Raw genomic sequence first — 9,886 nt, forward strand, 5'->3', positions numbered from 1 at the left:
CTTTCACTTATTGTTTTTACAGGTAATAATTATCAATGAACTTCTTTTTTTGTTTTTGTTGCTGTTGTTCGTCAGTCATAGGGCTTGAACTCTGGGCCTGGGCTCTTCAGCTCAAGGCTACTGTTCTACCATGATGAGCCACTTTGCCACTTCTGGTTTTTTGGGGGTTAACAGGAGATAGAAGTCTCATGGACTCCCATGCCCTAGCTGGCTTTGAACCACGATTCTCAGAACTCAGCCTCTTAAATAGCTAGGAGAAAGGCATGAGCCAACAGCGCCCAACCTGAACTTCATATTTAATTGTTTTTTTTTTAATTTTACAATTCCTTTTGTATCTAGTTGAGGTGTTTCCTGAAAAGCTGGGCCTACTGCCCTTTCCAAATTCCATCCCTTAACTTTTTTTTTTGAAGGAAAAAAATTTCATTTCCATCCCTTAATTTGTATCTTCAGTAACAGATCACAGTCAAACATTTCATGTCACAAGTGATTGGGAAGTTACCCCACAATCACAGGTTCCTCAAGTCTACCTTTCATCAGTTTTTCTCATACCAAACCACAATCTAGTGCCTAGGAGTTGTTCTAACAAAAGCCCAGGATTTCTACAACTATCTAGAATTATACGAAACACATCACAAATTAAAGAAACAGAATGTCTTTACTTCGAATACCAGCTGCAAGTTGAGAAGCTCCCAGGATACCTGTACTTCTGAACAACTGACTACAAATTCAGAGGTACTTATTTCTCCCTTGGGTGTGATAATTTGCTAAAATAATTCATACAACTCAAAAAAGCAGTACATTAATAGTTTTATTATAGCAAAAAAAGGATATAAATCATGACAACCTGAAAATGTGACAAACAGCACAAGTTCTGAGATGAGTCCAAATATAAACCTTCCATGTCTACACAAAATCAGCCCAGCCCATGTCACCCTTCTGCAGCATGACACATAATTGCACACACACAAGAATATTATTGACCAGGTATAACATGTGCAAGGTTTTTATTAGTCATTCTCCTTACATAGACTGAACTGAATTATTGCCCACATGACAGAACCAATCTCCAGTACCTTTTTCTTCCTTCCCCAAAAGTTAGATTATACCATATGGCTCAAAACCCAGTCCTCCACATATTTGGTCATTCTGCCATAACTTGCCTGCCCCCATGCTGTCACCTGATTAGCATAAGCTAGCAGGGCCCACCAAGAACAAAGATACTTCTGTTACTCTAAAAATTCTGAAGATGGATAGAGGCTCCCACACAAGAACCAGGGAGAACAACTAACTGAACTCCTTATTGTACATGAGAGGACATACCCCAAGACAAAACAAGACAGGAATCAAGACAGCAAAGGAAAAGATGCACAGATCAGTGAATAGAACACATAGTTCAGAAATAACCCCACACAAATACCGTTAACTGATTACAAGAAAGGCACATAAGTATTCCCTGCAGAAACGTCTTTTCAACAAGTAGTGCTAAAACTCACAACAAAAAACACAAAGAAGTCAACCCAAATACAAAAATTTATTCTAAAAATATATTAAGCATATGCCCTCTATAGCATAAAAAAAATCAGATAGTCACTGACTAACACTTATAATCGTAGCTAATCAGTAGGCTGAGATTTGGGACTATATTCCAAGCCAATCTGGGCATAGGAGTCTGTGAGACTTTTATTTCCAATTAACCAGAAACAAATCCAGAAATGGAGTAGTAGAAAACCAGTCCTAAATGAAATGGCCAGGCAAGAGCCAATACAGACATTAAAAAGGTACTATACTAAACTTAATTTCCTGGTTTTGATCACTACCCCATGGCTAACATTAGGAGATGAGAGATGAAAGTTATACTCCAACTCTATTTTTCAATTTTTCTCTGTAAGTCTAAATAGCTAAAACTAAAAAGCTGTAAGATGAAACAAAACTTTAAGTCATTCTTACATAGAATATCTGAGTAGCAAAACATTTCCTATTGATTACTTCACACTAACCGGAGTTAGTCAACCCCTGAAAACAAAGGAAATCTCAAAAACAAATAGTAATAATTTAGGAAATTAAAGCTTTTCAAAGAAAGATACTATATTTTCAAAACAAAAGTTATTTCTGCAAGTATTAAAAGCAAGAGGCAAAGAAAACAAGTTACATTACAGGGCAGAGAAAACTTTAAGAGCTTCAGAGCTGGTAAAAATCTCTAGTCACTTAATGCAAATCATAAGGGAAGAACAGTATATATATATATATATATATAGAGAGAGAGAGAGAGAGAGAAAGAGAGAGAGAGAGAAAAAAATAAAAAGCACCAATTGTAGAACTAGGGTCAAAATTTTGGGTTCCTTTGTAGTCCATCTAATATTCTCATATTTTCTACTTCATTAAATCCAGTTAAAGATTAACTTTCCATCTGCCTACATGAAACCAACTTAAGCTCCTAAATCAGCAACAATGACAAATACAGATTACCGGGTTCCTAAACTAGAAAAGAGATGAAAGATTAGGAAAATACCAACTAAAGGACACTAGAAACAGAAGAGTCTGCAGACAGTATGTTCTGGCTTTTGCTTTGTCACAGGACAAATTTTGGTGATGATGATGATGATGATGATGATGATGATGATGATGATGATGATGGTGATGATGACGATGACAACAACAACAATAGCAGCCTGAGTTTAAAATTTGCAATTACTATTCAGACAAAACAGTAACTTCAACTCTTAAATTTTTTCTAGTTTGTGAAAATCATTTAATATCTCAGCTTCAGTGTACCAGTTAACTACATGCTATCTGATTCAATTCACAGAATTCACAAATTTTTCCATAAATATTATAAATCTACCTTGTGCCTGGTTCTATGCTCCATAAAGGAGATGTGGTGAGAAGAAAATTTACTTTTACATTCACTAATTTTTGTTTTGAACGACAGTCTCTGACTGGGAAGTATAAAGTTTAATTTGTGAAAGTACTCAGAAAAAAATATTCTACTCATCATCTCACATATAGGTACACTAATATTTAACACATCTGTCATATATTTCTAGGATGTGATTTGTATACATCATCTGTCCTTCTGAGATACCCGATTTTCCTTCCTTCCCATATTATTTCTCTAGCTTTTTCCCCCTACTTGTATTTTTTTCTTTACATTCTTAGCAATTTCCCTATTCTTCCCACACATCTCATTTTAGTGGTACTCTCAGGATACATGCTGGTACCTATAACTAAAATGCAAAACTTCTCAATTCCTTGGCCAATAAGCTAACTTTGTACCCATTATTCAAAACTCAATTCAAAATGTTCTTCTTTGAAACTTGATTATTATTTTCCTGCCCTCCTCCATCTATCTCCTTCCTACTCCTATACTTATACATGTATATGAAAAGATAACTTGTTATTTCAAGACATTATATGTACTAATCACATCATATCACTTATAAAATCATCTTGTGATCATGTTTCTATCTGTCATATTAGGATCTGAATTCATTAAAAATAAAACCTTTTCCACATCAGTGTCCTCAGAATTTATGTGTACTTGCATCATCATAGTTCAAAAAAGTACTAAATTAAACTTCATATTATACTTAATTACATTAATATTGGATGAAAAAATGTTTTAAAGGGTCACAACTATATTTGGCAAATCTGAACTTTCTCCAAATATAAGAGTTATATTAATAGGAAAAAAATGAACCTATGCTGATCAGTATATATGTAAAGCTTTACTACTCGGGGAAAAAAACTTTTGAGAAAGTTTCTTCATCTTACTGTATCCCTTCATCAAATGTGTGGAGAAGTTCACTTCTAATTCTCTGTGATTTGGTGGTCAAGCAAAAGTGGAAGGAACAATAGGAGTTTGAGATTTTGATTTACCTATGTTAAGCCCGTCTCAACTTTCTGTAAGCCGTCCCTCCACTATCCATCTGTGCTAGCATCATATTTCCAGCAAGCTGCAGCTTGCTATTATGACATGTGATACCTTAGAAACTTACTCTGAAAAGACACTGTGTCACAATGTATGTGAAAAAAATCCTAAACAGCAATAAACAGTATCTTTAAGTGTTTCTAGTTTTTTTTTAACTAAATGGTAATGGTTATCAGGTCATCAGGCATCCATTTTAACAAGTGTTTATTAAAACATTAAGTATCAGAACCCTAAAGCAGAAATGAGTTACCAAGTATACATTAGTCAGTCAGAGGTAACTCATGCTTATAATCCTACCTACTCAGGCAGCTGAGGATCATAGTTCAAAGCCAGCCTCCACAGGAAAATCCATGAGACTCTTATCTACAATGAACCCCAAGTAACTACCAGAAAACTAGAAATGGAGCTGAAGCTCAAAGAGGTAGAGCACTGGCCTTGAACACAAAAGCTCAGGGACAGCATCAAGGCCCTGAGTTCAAGCCAATGATCCACCAAAAAATTAAAATTAAATAGAAAATTAAAATAAAATCCATACTATATTCAAGGTGTGTAGCAGAAACTGGAGAGCAAAGGTGTTTAGACTAAAAAAATATAGTGAGAACTGAGCAAAGAGAAATTATGAAAATAAAAAAGAAATTAACAAGTTATACTTCCCATTTCAAATAATCTAGAAGAACAAACAAAAGCAGAAATGTTACTCAACAATTTCTTAAAGTGAGGACATGAGCTTTTTCCCCCCTACAGTCAATCCATTATAGAATTTGGTAAATTCCAATTATCTTAAGAGAAAAAAATATTACAAAACATTAAGAACAAAATGTTTGTAATATCTCAATCAAGTATAGTGGCACATGTCTACAATCCCTGCACTCAGGAGGCTGAAGTAGGAGAATATTTAACTGTATAGTAGAATATAAACAGGTGCCCTTGAACCTTACTTGAGAGCCATGATGATTGAAGAATGGGGGGAGGGTCTGAAAAATGTTGCAAAAGTAGCTGTGAAAGATTATTTGTGGCTTTACAAAAAGTAGAACATTTAACAATTTCATGTATCTTTTTTGTTGGGGGGGGATTGTTTTGGGAGGAGATTCTTTTCCCCTAGTCTTTTTGAAGTAATCTCACTTTCTATGTAGTTTAGGTTTGCCTTCAAGTCAGTCTTCCACAATCCACTAGGATTGTAGTCATGTGCTATTACCTAGGGCCATGCTGTCACTTTTTAAATAAATGCAAAACTGTGTTAGTAGCTACATCCTCTTTTGTGTGTATGCTGGTACTGGGGCATAGACTCATGGCCTTGTGTTCTCATTCACTCACAGCTGACACTCTACCACTCCAGTTCCTCATTTCTGCTTATTAATTGGAGATGAGAGCCTCATGGATTTTTCTGCCCAGGATGACTTAGAACTTCAATCCTCAGATCTCAGCCTTCCGAGTGGCTAGGGTTATCACTGCACAGCCCCTGAATCATTTTACAGAGATAACAATCATCATTTACCCTATACTTGTTACATCACATAATGAATCTGAATGAATAGGAGGACTCATATAGAAATATAGCAGACTCATATAGAAAAGGAGGGGAACCAATTCACCACACAAAAAAAGAGAGAGACAAACCTGAATAAAATCAAAAGGTCAGCCTTGAAAATGACCCTATGGACCACAAGTCTAAACTTGAGATTTCACTGTAAACCACAGGGACAGAAGTTAAATATCAATAACCAACATGAAACTCAGCACTAATATAGACTTCATAGTAAAATCCGGGCTGAAGGAGAACATATATATATATATATATATATATCATAAAAATGATAATTTTACAGAATAAAATAAAAATCTGAATATAATTCATTATCACTAGTACTAACTTCTCTAGGTCCATTTCATGTCAAAGAACCAATAAATCCTACCTGTGTATGCCAAGAAAGAAATACAAAATATAATTTGTTCTTTACCTTCAGACAATGAGGAAATCAGTTTAAAGTGACCCCAAAGGGGAAAGTACTGATACAAGGGAAAGCACTGCAGTTAGAAGCAGAGAAGAAGGAGTGATTAATTCTAATGGAAAAGAGGCATTTACTAAAGACTACAAATACTAAGTCTGTTGGAAATCAGGATAGCAAACATCACTTCATATTGAGCAAAACAAAAAAAAAGAAAGCTAGGATGTGATTTTTTTTAATGCTAGAAGTGGGATAGAGATATGATTCAAGTGATAGCCATTTGCTGAAGAGCAAGTAAATCACCAAGCAAATGTGCAACACTTAGCTGAAACCCTATTTCCAGTAATAGTAAAAAGGAATAATTAATGCATATATATACACATACATACATATATATTACATGTGTACATACATACAAACATATATACATACATGAATACAGATACAGATACATAAAGTGCTGCCAGGTGCCTCATTAAATAGTAACCCTTAGGGGGCAAGGAGAAAAAAACATTACAGAACAAGTACACATTTGACCAGCAGAGAAACTAAGGAAGGAAGGCTTCCTAGGCTTAAGAACAACATAGGCAAAAGTAACACTGAAAAAATACAAGTAATCTCAAATAGTATATACACAAATATATAAGGAATAGCAGTATGAGAGTCCTATAACAAAGATACAGGTATAAATAAGGCACATAAACTCATCACTTAAATGATAACTATTTGGCAATAGTACAATGCCTGTTAAAGGGGGCGAAAAACTAGCAGAACAAATATATTGTGAATATTCCTTTTTTATTTGTGTGGGGGGGCAGTTTTGAGCTCAGGGCTGAGCACTGTCCTTGGGCTTTCTCAAGGCTAGAGCTCTACCGCTTGAGCCACAGCATCACTTCCAGATTTTTCTATATATGTGGTACCAAGAAATCCAACCCAGGTCTTCGTCCTACCACTAGGCCAAACTCCCAGCCCCACGAATACTCCTCATAGAGATTTAAAAAAAAGCCATCTCTAGTCTCTTTCTTAAAGTAAAATAACCAGGATAAATTAAAGGATAGAAAGCCAAAAATTATCTAGGTTACCTCTAAAACTCAAAACAAAATTAAGCATTTTTATGGTTTTCTCTACTTTTGTACTTGAGATATTCCAAACTTCAGTAAAAATAACCCAGAAATTCATAAAAATCACAAGAACTACTAATAAGAATATTATTATACTCAGCACATAGTTAGGTCTCAATAAAGTCTAGACCAATCGTCAACATAGAAAATCAAATATAGAAGCAGATGCCAGTGGCTCACATCTAGAATTCTAGCTACTCAAAAACTGAAATCAGTAGAATTAAGGTTCACAGACAGCCTGGGCACAAATGTAAGACGTCATTTCAATCAACAACTGGACACAGTGTACAGTGTATAGGATCCAAGCTACATAAAGTATAAATAGCCAATCTTAGGCATAAATATAAGACCCTAAGACCCAATCCAAAATATAACAAGGGCAAAAAGGGCCAAGGATATGAGTCAAGAAATAGAACACCTGCCTAGCAAGCATCATGCCCTGAATACAACCCTCAGTTACACCAAAAAATAAATCTAGCCTGTTGTTTTTTAGTAAACCACAAATGTTCAGTAAAATATATCTGTATACTTGAAATTAGAATAATTACATGAAAGACATTCAAACAATTGTTAAACTCCATTTAATATTCAAGATTATTTAAAGGATAAGGAATTACACAGTCTTGGAGATATAAACATAATTACATAGACATAAAAATCTATGATGGGATATTACTCTATAGATATGTCATATAGATTGATAGGTATCTATGACATACTAACTCTCAGCTTAATTTTAATTATGTTCTAAAAACTATGTACATAGACGGCCGGGAGTTTGGCCTAGTGGTTAAAGAGTTTGCCTAGCATGCATGAAGACCCGGGTTCGATTCCTCGGTACCACATGCACAGAAAAAAGCCAGAAGTGGTGCTGAGGCTCAAGTGGTAGAGCACTAGCCTTGAGAAAGTCCAAGGACAGCGCTCAGGCCCTGAGCTCAAGCCCAGGACTGGCAAAAAAAAAAACTATGTACATAGAGAGATTCCCTTCTTGAATTCTTGTTTGTTAAAGATGACATTTGAAATATGATGTAAAAATCAGTGTTAATAAAATCTTTCAAAAATTAAAATAATGAAAAGGAATTAAACTGTCCTACTATAAGAAAATGAGGCAAAGTTGACAAAACACAGAACAGCAAAGCTAGACACTTTTATAAGGACATGAGATTCAAATATAAAAATCATTCCAGATGACTGTGCATATTCATAACTTTAATCTTGAGGCAGGAGGATTATGAGTTTGAGGCTACCCAGAGCGATCTACCAAGTCCCAGGCCACCCTAAGCTACATGGCAAAAAGCCTTTTTAAGATAATAGAAGAAAAACAAGAAAGAAAAAGTAATTCCCAAAATAACAGCATCTTATACTTTAAAATTACCACTTCCTAAATATTTTGGAGTTATGAAATCAGTCATTGTGACACTATAGTTCAATTCCCCTCAATTAGAGCTTTCATACTGGTCACAGCATGACAGCAGAGGATTCTGAGTACAGTTAACTGTGCTTAAAAAAGAAAAAAATGCTTTTGCCTAATGCTATATAAATAAATATGACTATAATAACACTTAGCAGAAAAAAGTACTGAATTTCATCTCCAAAATAGTTGTGTTTCAACTAATGGTTTAATGAGTACAAAAAGGATGAAAACACTAATTTTTAATTACTTACAAAGTATCAAAACATTTATTCTAGTCAGGTGAGGTGGCTCATGCATGTAATCCTAGCTACTCAGGAGGCTGAGATCTGAGGGTCAAAGTTCAAGGCCAGCCCCTGCACTAAAGTCTGTAAGACTCTTTTTATTTTTTAATTGTCAGGATAATGCATAGAGGGGTTATAGTTACATTTGTCAGGTAGTAGGTGCATCACTTCTCACACATTGATACCCCTTTCTCATGTTTTTGTCCCCATTTCCCTCCCCGAACCCCTCCCAATCATCTTGTTCCTCCCCCTTCCCTATTTTAAATAAACGTATACACAATATACCAGATAAGAAAGTCAGATGCAGTAACAACATGAGATTAACCATAAGGGTAAAAAAAAGAGAAGAGAAATAACATAGTACATTAAGAACAACAATCACACAAGATAAACCTCTTGTTTCCCTATCCTAGAGTTTATTTTTTATAAAAGAGAATACTCACATGAGTATCTGGAGAAAAAGAGATAAGACAAAATGCACAAAAAAGAATAGAATATAGAGAGTGAATAAAGGCTGTAACAATAATTCATCATAAAAGCAATTCTATACAAGTACATGCTTGTATAAGTAAGTTTAAAATACTCAAAGCAAAAATTCAGCTGAACTTCCAAGCAAAAATGCTAAGTCCAACTATTGCAAAACAGAATCTCAACACGTATCTCAACTTTTCCATCAGTTCTTCATCCTTTTTTAGCCTGTCTTCTTTTGATTAGAAGAAAAATACTAGAGACACCAAAGTACAGAAAGCCTATTTTTTCCTTCCCATCTCAAGTAAACAGAAACATACTGATCACGGAGGAAAGTCATGGATATCAGGGGCTAATAGTCAATTGAGACATGTTTAAAACTAAGAGAAGGCATTTTTGGGTGTTGAAAATGGTAAACCGCTAAAGGCACCAGGTACTAAATGTCATATTGCTGCCATCTGCTGGACATCACATTCATGTGCATTTCAATTACATTCATTTTTAAAAGGCCTCATAATAAAAAAAATCATAAACTGTAAGCCTTTATCTAATAACATAAAGACACTTTCTCTAAATTAAATGCTTCCTCTTACTCTATATGCTTGTACAACTTAAAATATTTCTGTTAAGTTTGAGTATAGTAGCTTGTAACTATAATCACAGTTACTCAGAAGGCAGAGATTGAGAGAATGCCAAGTCTCAAGGCCAGCCTTGGCAAAAAGTTAGCT

This window comes from Megascapheus bottae, unplaced genomic scaffold (assembly GCF_031878675.1).
Source record: "Megascapheus bottae isolate mThoBot1 unplaced genomic scaffold, mThoBot2.hap1 HAP1_SCAFFOLD_58, whole genome shotgun sequence".
NCBI lineage: Eukaryota > Metazoa > Chordata > Mammalia > Rodentia > Geomyidae > Megascapheus > Megascapheus bottae.